The sequence below is a fragment of the Cyclospora cayetanensis genome, unplaced genomic scaffold (genome assembly GCF_002999335.1).
Source record: "Cyclospora cayetanensis isolate NF1_C8 unplaced genomic scaffold, CcayRef3 CcayRef3_contig_13, whole genome shotgun sequence".
Taxonomy (NCBI): Eukaryota; Apicomplexa; class Conoidasida; order Eucoccidiorida; family Eimeriidae; genus Cyclospora; species Cyclospora cayetanensis.
The window spans coordinates 295,463-308,745 of record NW_020312070.1 but is presented as its reverse complement, the minus strand read 5'-3'; positions in this window follow the sequence as shown (position 1 = coordinate 308,745).

Here is a 13,283-nt window from a genome sequence, read left to right as displayed (position 1 = left end):
ATGCACTGCCGCGTATAGGTGGCATCCTAAACTACACATTTACACTTCTCTTCCACTTGTAAGACCGCACCTAAGGTCTCCTACGGAGACTCTTAAATCCAGACTCAATTCAAACTTAGTAAAAATTTATTGCGTGTTTTGAAAGAAACCTCCCCTTTTTTCCTGCCCACGCTCATTTGGATTCCCGATATGAGGGAAAGTGGACAGCAAGGGCGCCGTAACGGCCCACTCCAAAAACCCCGCTCATTCAGAAGCGCTGTGCACAATATCCAGCACACAAGCTCACACAATTACGCCCTCCTGTATCGAGCTTTCCGTACTTGGCACTAAATAGGATATACCAACGGACTGTCCAATTAGTCGATTTTTAAACAATTCTTAGCAAAACTTTTCCAGTATCTTTGAAACTAGCTGGGTGTAGCTATGCCACGCTGCATTTTCCTCCCACATTTCGAGCACACTCTGTCAACTTTCATATCTATACGTCGAGACCATCTGTATGCATGGCAAACGAAAAGTCCCAGCCCTATTACCAGTCCCCAAGCAGGCAAAAACGCAAAATGCCAGTGCCGATGAGAAAGGAAGTAAGCTTTGGCTAGTAATGAAAGGTGGAAGCAAAAGACGACACACAATTCAGCCACCAAAGAACCAGGAATCAAAGTACTAAGATCGCAGTGACGCAACGTATCATACCTGTCGCAGCGCTGAAATGTGCGAGCCTCCTACTATGAGAGAAAAGAAGAGAGATAAATTTGTAGAGAAAATCAAGGTATACACTTGTCCAGCGAGGCCACCTCAAAGAGTAGGCTGGGCATGCCACAACAGCTGGCGCATGCAGCACAGTGGACTTCGAGTCCCCCCTAAAATGAATAAGGAAAAATCTCGAGACAACTTACCCAAGAGTGCCTCGTCATGAGTCACAGTGTAGAGAGCACCTTGGAACTAGTGACCAGGAACTATTTATACTGTGGAATGGGTATCCTCATTCGATGCGAGAGGTACTGTCCATGATGCCCATTGCAGTTAGCCAAAAAGCCACAAATCCCCCGAAAGAAAACGACGGCCCCGAAAACTCCTCCGTCAGCCATTAACGTTGGCGTCCCTCACACCATTATACCAGGATTTTTCGTCCGATATACCTTAGCCCTCACCATCCATGAACCCAGCATTTCTGGGGCTTCCTGGGAGTCCTTCGCCTCAATGCATGTCTCCTGCCCTCGCTGCATCGTCCGCAAACACTTGGGGAAATTCGACACTTCTTTAGAGGGCCAATACTGATAGCTCTACGGCACCTCCAACTTCTAACGAAGTCGATACAGCAAAAGCAACAGTGGTTCTTGACATGATGACCAATGATCCTAGCTACTTGGTCGTGAGCTTCATCGTCTGATCACATTATGCTGCGCCCGTTCGCCAAGAGCAGATCTTCAGGCCTAAACGCACAGTCAACGGCCACTTATCATTCTCTTTTGCTAATTTTTCAAAGCTTTGTGCATAAAATCACATGCTTTAACCAGCAGTTCTTTGACGCTCTCCGTTGCTAGGCGGTGGTTACTGACCTAGGACCATCAGGTCCAGGCATGGATCGATGAGATGCTTCTCAGTGTAAGCTAGGTATGATGGAGAACAAAGGGTCGGGAAGCTTACTGCTGTGTTATACGTGCGCTCAGAACAAGGAGCAGCTCATTCAATCAACTGGTTCTTTGTGAGCTCAGAGTCCAAAAAATGAGTTGAGCGCCATTGGTCTTCTCTCCTTGTCCACCTGCCTAAGAATGACCCGTAGAGGTCAAATTAGAATAAAGTTTGTAGCCGGGCATCAAAGACATGCCAGAACGCAATAGCGAACAGTGCACTTCTCTTTAGAATGATAATCCTAGGAAATCCTGGCAGCTTCCTAGAGCGCACGTATGCTGGTGGGCTAAAAGCAACGACCTGCGGGCGATGTGTAGAGATCACTATTCAATCAAACACTATATTAAGTCTAATGAATGAAAATCCATCCTTTCAACAAAATGCGCTTTCAAAAACCTCAGTTGAATAGACTGACTCTCAAACATACTCCTCTGTCTTTTTTCCACCTGCACAGCCGCATTTGGTCATTGGCTGCATATCGAACTTGTCTCCAAGATTCTATTAGATATTCGTCTGGCCACTTTTCCTTTCGACGCTTTTCCACTCATGCTTTTCCTCTTTTTAAGCTTGGGCCCTCATTGACAAGCTCATGCTATTGTAGTACTGTGCACTACTGTTAGGAACATGAGCTAAAGTAATTGAACGACTTGTCGAGCCGTGGCAGGGCTGGGGAAAAGGATGAAGCGAATAAGTTTGCGCGGTCTATAAACAGCGACGTATATGCTTACCTCACACATGAATTCCGGCAGTCCAAGAATGTTTCTATAGGAAGATCAGTCCAAGTTCTAGGATTCAGAAGTATGTGCGAAAGGTCGAGTCTAGCAGGTTTGCTGGTCTTCAGCTGCAAGGACTGGGCATCAGAGTGTTTACTACCCTTTCGGAGGGCGCCCCTCAGGGTCCAATGCTTGCTATGAGAGCTTTTACACTGTACGTTAAACTACATCATGTCCCGAAAAAGCGAGATTATGTGCTTTTTTCCAACCGGCATCTCGAAGAGAAATCAGATTGTGCGAGCGACATAGTGTGCGCTCTGTTTCAAGCCACAGTAGACTATCTCCAATGCCGTAGTTGGTAGCGGATCACCCTTTGCCACCCTAAATGGTAGCGATGACCGCGGAGGCGTAGGTGTTAGAGGATAAGTCTCATGCAATTTCGACAGCAACCGTGAAACATTACAGACAAGAGCGGCTACGCTGCATGATTATGAACAGCTGGGGCGCCGTGAAAGAGCGTTGATGCAGCTGCAGGGTGATCAAGCGCCTAAAATTTTACGCAAGATACATGCAGACTGATGGCCTTTCTAGATAATGAAATGACGCTGCGTCAGTGCTGTCGGAAACGTTCACCCCCTACCTTAATCGCATAGTGTTTCAGTTCCCGCAAGAGAGACCGCCGCCCGCTTTCGGTGAAATGATGAGAACAACATGCAATAATCTGGTGTTTAGGGAAGCTTGTGGTCGTTGGGTAGAGAATAGCACTGGCCTGAGCATCACTAACATGGACTGTTGGGAAAAAATTACCCTCGAAATTGAGCACTGTAAGTGCTGGAAGATTTGTGGGGCAGCTGATAGGCGTCCGTGCAATGGAAAAGCTTCATCTATCCAGGCACCACTTTGCGTTATTCGAAGAGGTTCGATTAGAGGAGCAGCATTCTGAGCAGCTACAGGAACAGAATTTTGGTGGCAAGATGCAAGCCATAGAATTTTGTAATGTCCCTGAGGCTGCCTAGGGGTATAGGCCACGCCTTGACTGCTCCAATGCTTGCCAGATCTGGCTCAATCTCTGCAGCCCATACAGGGCGATTGATAGCAACCGCGACATTTTATATGAAAAACGAGCATTCGCGTTTTTTCACAATACCACTGCCTGTCGCGTAACAGTTGAAGCGCACGCCGTAGTTGGTGTAGATGATCTTCAAAGTTTTGGGTAAATACTGAGACTTCTTTAGTGTAGACAGCATATATCCCCCACTCAAAAAGCCCATGAAAATTGCCTGTTTACGTGCTGTAGTTCAGCTCTGGCGGTATCAAGTTCGAAAGGTATACACATACACTCGAGTTTGCGAGTGCTAGCACGGAATGCCACTTTGCGCGTGCCATCTGGGTGAACAGCAATTTGTAAGACGGCGTTTATGAAGTCAATAGTCAAACGATAAGCAGTGTACTTTGTCAGAGAATTTTTCAATATGAGGCCTTGGGAAATTCTGCTTCATAGTGGTCTTGTTGAGGGCCTGAAATTACGGACACCTGCAGCCTTCCATCGTCATTGTCCTACACCAACAACATGTTTTGCCCGAAAGCACTAGTAAGCTTCCACAGCTTGCCTTTTCCGAGCAAATCATCAACCTGCCACTGAAGTCTCTATCTATGCTGTGAGGGCTTCCGATACTGTGGAACATTGCTTGGGGCACACCCGAAGACAAGCTCAGTACGACGGACAACACGCGCGTTAGGTAGTCGGCCTGCTGGTAGCTCGTCATTATTTAATTTATTTTGCGAAGTCATACTTTTTACTTGCTTATGCTTGCTTCCTCTTGACTAAACTACCAATGCGAGCTTCAAATAGAGAACCACTTTCAGAGCCAGTGAGAGGAGATTTATGCTTAGAACCTCATCTCTTGAAGTGCTTTCGAGCGGCCAGCACGAAGGCTCTGCCTTCCGTTTAGGGGCCCCCGCTCTACTCTCATCTCCAGAGAAGGAAAGAGCGTTGTCGAGGAAAGCAGCAGATCCTTCTTCCTAGCGCGTCCCAGCACACTGACCAATTACAGCACGCAGCTGTAGCCGCACGCTCGCCTTCCACCGGGTTACCCATCGCACACATAGGATTACACCATGTTGCATATATCCAGCATAACAATAACACATCATGATGATAAGAGCCGGTTTCAATTAAAAGTGGCAATTGGTTGCCTTAGCTTCGCCGACCTCTCTGATCGGTGCCTGTTGAAGAACCAGAGTTGATGAGGTCTCTCTTGTGTGTGGACAGACCAAGTACACTTCGGCGCAGTCTCCTTGATTTACAGATCCAGTGTCAAGCAAGGGTAACACCATTGGCAACTGATGTGAATTTTTATCAGCATAGAGTAGACCCGTATTAGGTACTTAATTGAGGCGCTAGCTTCTGCGGCCCTTGTTAATGCACCACAGGTTACATGGCGGCATTCCGCTCTCCTCATGCTGCTTTTTTGTGTACCAAGCAGTATGCTTCTGATAAGCCCAGTTCACTTATTTAAAATCTTTGGTGCTTAGCATGCACTTGCGGTTCCGGGTCATTTCAACCAATGTCGCATAATAGAAGCAAGTGTGTTGTTGGGGGCTGCCAGGGACCTCGTAGGAGCGCGGACTCTTTCCGATTGTATTGCTCGTTAACCTTAGAATGTAGGCTATGGCCTATTGAAACAGCTCTAACATTCATATGCTCTGCATCCTGACTCTGCTCTTCGTTCTTGGACAATGCTACTCGCTTGTTTGTGAAGCCTCAAGCAATTCAGCATTTGTACAAGTTCCACCGGTCGGCGGCCTAAATGCCAAGTTGCTGCCCAACCTTTGACCACCTGATGTGACACCTCAGGTACTCCCAAGACAAATCACAGGTCAAGCAGATTTTCCTCGACGGGGTTTTTGCGAATGAAAGCAGCATTTCTAAATGAACGAATCTGCGGAAGAATTTCTCTGCCCCAACTGTCTTATTTCCCCTCAAGCTTGCTGTTGAGCTAATATTGGCATAAACAGCTGATTTAGGGCTTGCAGTAAGCCCTGCAGGCAGATGACTATCTTTGCATGAGTGGATCATGATCTGAGGTGGTTCTGCTTGCAGAGGACATGGCGGGAGGGGCCTTTATTTCTCTTTGTTTGGGGTCCACAAAGGGAGCTACTTCAACCGGGTGATAATATCTTTAACTACGTGTCCATCCTTATAGTTATCATGGGTTTTATGTTCGCGTACGTCTATTGACGCATCTACGAACATGTTCTCCGCGGTCTAGAGCGTCATGCCTCTTACTAGCTGTTGTACGACTGCACCTACAACAGCTTGGTAGCAGGCCTCTGACTCCTCAACAAGCGTTGCGCCACTATCTACCTTCATCACAACACGATATCTTTTTCAAAATGTTGTCAAATCCATCAAGTCATTGACTTTTCAAATGGGCGAATCAAATTTGAAACTTCTAGAGGAGAGCAGATAATCCCATTGCAACCACACCCAGTGGATCAGCAGGGACAGCAGCAATAAACTATGCAGTGCCACCAACTGTACCGCTCCATCTACGATCTTCATAGAAAGGCATTTAACCTCAGGCTTAATAAAATTTTAAGCTCAAGCTATTACATATCCTTCCAAGGGCGGTTCCGTTTAATACGCTCTTAAGACTCACCGTATGGCATGAGGGGAATAGGAACAGCTAATGTCCATGCTGATAAACTCTTCAAGCACTTTGAGCGTTCATAACCAGATGTATATAGACTCTAGCGCACGGGCACGCAGCATTACGTCTTGGTGTACTGAGGTAAGAGTACTGAACAACCTATGTTATACGAGCAGAACGTACTAGGTGTGACTCGGCCGGCTACGGCGCTAGTCATATTGAACTACAGAATAGAAAAATACTGGCCCTTTGGCTTTGTTATTCGTGTATCTCATTTAGTGTGGCGATGCATTAAGGATCTCCATAGCTAGATACTTTTCTACACACTGATATGCAGAAAGGCATAAGGTGCTTCCCGGAAGAACTTCCGCAGCAGCGCTTCGACGAAAGCGAGTTATCGTGCCGCCACAATCTTTTTTTGTGTCCCGCGTTTGTTGTTTGCTACTGTGCGTGCTCTCTGACTTGAACAGAATAACCCACAAGGTCCAGTGTAGTGCTAGACTCTGTCAGCCGGAACACTAGTGGCCCAACGCTTGAGATACCTGCCTTCCAAGCAGGCAACCCGGCTTCTGCCGTTCACGCACACGTTTACCTCTTCCAAGAGCACTTTGCCCCCCCTTTATGCCTGCCTGGAGAGCGAGAATAGTGCAGGAACTCTTCTGTTGTCCTGCACAAAGATGGTCTTGACGACCAGGGACGGAACACAGAAAGTTGTTGAAATGACAGGGGAAGCTGCACGGGGTAAAGACACACATGGGCATTTCATATCAGGCTGTATTGTTAACATATCTTATCCATTGCATAGCACTATTGCTTCGACGCAAGAAGACGAAATTTGCAACTTTTCGCGAAGATGGACTACATGAGATGTGCGACTAACTGTAAATGATCGTAATGCTTAAAAGCCGGAGCAACGCACACCCTTCCTACCCATCTGCATTTACATTGGAAGTCTAAGGCGCGTGTGTTGAGCGGTAGGAAGAAGGGATTTCGGGACACCACACAAATAAACGCTACTAACTTTGTATTGCGGCTGCAGCTAAGTACCCCCCTCTGGAAACTGTCGCCAGAGCGTTGTAGTGTGGGTTTCAACGCAGTTCACACAGCTATGTTGAAGAGCAAAGAGCTAGGCCCCTTTTATTGGGCCATTCAGGTTCTTCAAGCACAATGACAAGTGTGCTACCCAATAAATTCACCTTCCAGTAGCCTGAAGCACCCCGACTTTCACACTCCCCTTGCAGCATGACCCGTCACGCCCATATTATATGATGTAACCAGGGGGCTCGAAGACCGTCACTACAGAAACAGGTGGCTTTGAACCAAACTTTGGGTGTTGCACTATAAGGAAAGGGTTTTCGGAGAGTTTTGTGACTTAGGAATCCATCAGGAACCTGTAAAACAGCAGAAGGTTTTTACCAGCCTTCAGAGGTGCAGACACCACCGAACAACCAATGTGAAACTGATGTGGAGGCTTAGTAGTCGACGCAACCAAAAGTGATATGTGGTGGCTCGCTTCTCTAGAAGGGGAGGGAAGAGAGGACCTGTGGCGATTTCAGCTGCATGCGCTCTGAAGCATTCTTCCCGGGTGTTCTTTGGCCTGCATTGGCTCGCTTGCAACGGTAGTTCGTGTCGTTCACTTAAGCATGAGCTAGAATTTTGAGCCCATGAACTCTACATTGTTACGTATGGGTGGCAGTGAATGACTCCTTGAGATTACTTGGCTTGCACCCACTTGTAGCCCAGAGGCGGTTATTGAGTTATGCTTACCAGCGAGGCTTTGCACTGTCATCGTATGCAGGCTGTCGCTGGCCTTTAGTGCTATATTTATATACGTGCTACTTATGTTTGCCGAATTTTTCTCTCACAAGTTTGCCATTCGTGCTTAATTTTGCTAGGGTATTCTTTCCATAGTTTGTCGTTTCTATGTGGTTCAGGGTGAGTGCCTTTCTTTCCCTGAATCTGAATCTTGAACGAGGACGCTTACGGTCAACAAGCGCTACGACTGCGTATTCGCCCCTTTGGTCTGCAGTAGAAGGGTGCGCTCTACACTAACTCCTAAAGACTCAGGCGCTTTGCGCACCTGTAGCGTTTCAGGGTCCGCAACACGTAAAATGAATTCAGCTCGAGTGCAAGAATCTCCAAGCACAACATAACGAGAATTTTGATTGATTAAAATAATTATCAGGGAGTATTTCGCATTGTGCTATCGTATAATTGTCTAATTCTTTCGACAAATCTGAACTCATCCAAGAGGTTGACCGACATACAAAAGCTTTGCTTTCAACATTCGCTAAGCCAGGAGTGAAGTTACTGCCCTCAGACCCCGGCTTGGCATGTATACGACCATATGGGACAACGCAAAATCATTGGCAGTACGGCCTTCAAGTGTTGATTCTATATCGTTGCCCGTTTCTTAGAAACACGGACTACAGATCCCTGAGGAAGATCCGTGTTATTGGTGCTGGGGTCTGAACTGCATGCGCGCAGCAGTCGGCTTACTTATGTTGCCAGCACTGGAACTGAGATTCATCCCAGTGGCGTCTTTAAAACGTATTCGCACTAGCTACTAGAACAGGACAACAATCGCTCTTCATTTTTGTAGAGCTTGCGGGGCTGCTTTGGATGCTTGAGTAGACCGATCACCTAGTTTGAGATCTTCGCACACGCTCAAGCGGCCCTTATTGGTGATCCTTGCTACCAAATCACGAGGGTCAGGATAGTACCGCAGCCCACCTACTAACGCCGTTTCAAGGAGTAATTGCTCTCCGGGGCCTGGGTCAGTAGATGGTGGCAGTAGGATAGGAGACCAACTACCTGCCCCAGAGCGAGAGAGCTTGTCAGGGCTTTAGTCCTAGCCCGTAACGTCTTTGCGGTGGTCCCCGAATTCCTCAACTCTGCCCAAAAATGGTCTCTGGGTGGGTGCCTCACACGCCTTGCTGTACGCCCTGAGCACTCAAAGCATTCACATCTAATCGCACTTACCATCTAACGCACATGCAGCCAAAATAATAAACTTTTCTTAAAAATGGTGAGCGTTAGATGCCATATGGAAATTGCTGTGAATATACGGAGTGCTCAGAGGGTGCAGCAATACGGACCCTGGCTGTCTCCTTCCCCTCTCGCCGAATCTGACAGGTGATGGCAGAAAAAGGCCGCATCTCATCAAAAACACACTAAACAAAGTTCTATGACGTTTGTATTTCCTGTGCACAGTGTCTTCCTACGAAGGCTTTCGAAGGAGTGTACCAGAACCCAAGCAACAATTTTCGAAGAAGTCAACATCTTACTGCGCCTGAAACCTTGGAGTTGTTGGGGGGAATCGCTGATTTCACCGATTAGATGCTAACAAATGTAGCTTTCCAGCTAGAGTGCCCATATGGACATACTTGCACCCCGGGCCAAGTCACAAAAAGCTACTCAGTGTCCTTCCACATTTGTTCCCCCCTCCATACCCTCTCTCCTACGGATTTCGGCATGAGGAAAGGGGTGTGGCTAAAGTGAGCGTTGCTCTATCGCCAGGATCTGATAGAATTTAGCCCCACTTGCAGCTAGCACCTGTCACAGGTACACAACATTGATTGCTGCCCTGTTTAACGAACTCTATTGTGCAGTACATGACATATACGAATAAACTAACCAAAAATTCAGCTATTCCCCATTTTCTAATCACATCTATTTACAGCCGCGGAACGCGCTCGAAGGCAGCTTTGCCCCCTACAGCGCCCGCGTGTTTGCGCCGATAATGACAGGATCTGCCCTACGTACTACTGTGGCCAAATCACATACTGGAACTACCCTGTGAAAGTAAATGATACGGCTTGGTCAAAAGCGCCCTTTTTATAGGGTTACACATGAGATACCCTGGAATTCCATCATGGCGCGTGGAGCCAATGCAAAGGTGACCATTCACGTTGAGAGGACCCACTTCCGACGAAGTACCATTTATCTGCTTTATAACAAGCTGTACTCAATGCGTGCAGCTGCTTCCCCGGCAACCCCCTACTGGCAGTAAATCCAGAGAAAAATCAATTTCCCCCCCCAAAAGTTGTCTAGATGCAATCAAGTTGTTCAGCAATTTAATGAAATAGCTTTTGTTGGCAGCAGCTTGTGGGGAAAATCTACGGCGATGGAAGTCGACGGAGGCACGCTTGTTGAGGCGGCAGACGCTACCTTTAAAATGATGCGATGCCAGAAGCTACACCGCTGCCAACAGCATGATTGGTCCTACTAAACTAGTTTTGCGGATTCATCAGTACGTTGATGCCGACCATAAAAGTATGACGGCTTTTTGGCGGGAAGTACCCGAAAATTTCCCTAGACAGTTGGAGAGGTACCTACTTTTTTGACTCCTTCAAAGAAAATGTGTGATCCTGTGGCCTTTGTATAACTTGAAAGAGCAATTTAAGGGTGTCATATTTCATGCGTAGAAACCAGTTTCTGCAGGGATCACTACGGCTAAACTTTAACCTGAGCCCTTACTCGTCGGTTTTTGCCGAGATAGGCTCAACAGAAGGACTTGGATGGCCTGATTCCTCAAGCAGGAAACTTTGATAATACATTAGTATATCAACAAATATATGCCACAACGTCGAGCAACAACTGCTTCATCAGTGAACTATATCTGGTCTACTCGAATTGTCATGTCAGCTGGTCGCGGAACGAATCAGCGACTAAAAAGTTTGACGGTAAGATTAATGCAATCGATAGACTCATTGAAGCAGAAAAATAGCAAGTACGCGCACATTATGCTTCCGTGGCTAAGAGGGAAGTGCCAAGTCGGGTTTCAGGGCCAACCCTTATCGGAGCTGTGTCAGGCGGTCTTTTAGAAAAACCCTACAGCCTAAGGCAAACGAGAATCAAAAAGGGGCCGCCGGACTTTTAGGAATCCCTAAACTGCTCTTCAACGACGCATCTACGTCTACTGTGAAGGACTGGGTTACATAATCCGAGAGCGCAAGCGCATGCAGAAAGCCAAAGACATTGAACGACGAGACTGGGCCCACCGGAAGGAACCTGTTTGGTGAGCAAAGCAGGCGCAACAAACAAACGGAAAGCCGGCACCGCAGCATAGAAATCAGAAGTTGTTAAGGCATTTTGGAAGGCCCTTATTACCTGCCTACACAAGGCCCACAATGTGACCCCTGCGAACCACCCTGATGCATGTGGGCAGACCCAGCGCACATATCGCACTCTTCTGCAGTAGTTGAGACTGTACTCTGAAAACCCTGAGCTTTTAGGTACTTGCTCTCCGTCGTGCAGTGTGGCTTACAATACAACTGTTTGTATTCCTACCCGTCGTTTTCTTGCGTCCATGGTCTACTCCGAGAAGTGTCCCTCCGAGCCAACCCTGGACCTTGTGGTCCCGCGTCAGCAGCCCCTCCTAGCAGCGGGGGACTTCAGTGAACAGCTGGAGAGTGCACGCGGCTGTATGCGCAATGGTCTAGAGAGACAGACATGGGACCCTGAGAAGTTGCTTCAGCTGTGTTTGTAGAATGGCGAATTGTCCTTGTTGGCAGGATTTATGAGGTGGGCCTAAGGGTGATCAAACGGAGGTACTTGCGGGCAGGTGGCTGAGACCATTTGCCATCCCCTCACGGCTCAGTACTTCTTAGTTGCTCAGTTCCTATAAAACGTGGAGGTGCCATTAAACTATCAGCACAGGTCTCACAAAAAAACTTCAAAAGTCTTGAAATCATTCATGGACTGTGATGTGCAGATAAGTGACTACGTTGAGGAGGTGGATATACGTGGTGTCGTACAAGAGCTGGATTCTGGGATTATTTAACGCCAAGGATAGAAAAGACAAAAGTTCCTAGATAAATGGAAGAAGGGCGGGGGAAAGGGGGAACGCCAGCTTAAATAACTGACGGAAGAGCAGTTGAGGCTATCTTTACCTGCTGAAGAATCTGCAACTTTGAGTGGTTAACAAGGCTATTCTCCATCGACGGTCTAATTGGGTTTCCTGGTAATTGTCCCCCCCCCAGAGCATGCTATGCCTGACGTAGCCAACTTCGTTTAGGGATATTGCTGTGAAGGCTTCACTTACTTTTGTTGAGGTGTTCCCTATAACCAGATTTCTGCGCGCACACCCGCAGGTATGCTGTCCTTGAAATTTTATCTGTGCGCTTTATGGCAATAAAGCCGGCTATGCTTCATGCGCTTAGTAGTACCAGGCAAAAACGCTCCATGAGCACTGGACGGACTGCTGAACAAGTTTACCATTCGATCCCCTTTGCTCTCCTGACTTGTCTTGTGCTTTCTTGTGGCAGGAGGCTCACACATTTTAGCGCTCCGACGGCAGCGAGCAATCGTGCAGCCTTGGTGGTGCTTTTGGGTCCCTCGTTCGTGCTGGGCCAGTAGTGCGTCTTTCTCCCCGTATGTTTCTTCTACGGTTCACGCGCACGTTTGCTGTTCTCCTTAGTTCCATTGAGGTTTCTGCCTGAATGGGAAATGAGGATAACATGGGAACACTTTCAGCGCTCTGAACGCAGCTGGGCTTGACAGCCAGGTACAGAACAATACGGTGCGTTTTGGAATGGGGGGCGACAATGCAATGGACTATGGTATGGTACATTTTAAAGCTCTCTGCTACAGTAGTTATATTGGCCTGGAATTAGTCAAAAGTTGATTAGTTGGTTTGTCGGCTCGTATGCCTTAATTGTCGCGGGGAATTGGTGGCTGGATACTAAAAGAAACATTGTTGTGTGGCAATGCGCTAGATGCTATGGGCAACTAGCTGTGAGTGTTTCGAGGGCATAGCTACGCGCTACTCGCATGCTAGCTGTCAGTGTGCCCTCTTGCCAGTAACACTGGGAGGCCCAGGCAAGGGAACAGTTATTTTTTCGAGGAACACCGAATATCTTTCTTTCAAGTTTTGCATAGAGCACCGAGTTACACGTATGCTGACGGCAACCTTAGCCAGAGTGCTAAAACTGCACACCCAACGTTACGCCTTATTGTATCGAGCTACTAGCACTTTGGATTATATAATACATAAGGACAGATGCGCTAGTTAGTCAGTTCTTCACTAATTCTTGGCTAAATATAACTAGCGTAGTTGGAAGTGTTGAAGTTTAGCACAGGCCGTGAGACGTGTCTTCTTGCTCCAGGGCGTTTTACTATGAAAATCTTATAGAAGCATGGTTGGCAGTATATTTGATGAATCTGTTATGCAGAACGATGCATTTCTTCTCTCACTATTTCACATTTACCCTCCAGACACACGGCATCTAGCCTTTTGTTTGTATCCGACGAAAGCAAAGTGTTAATGCAAAGCTGCCTTAAA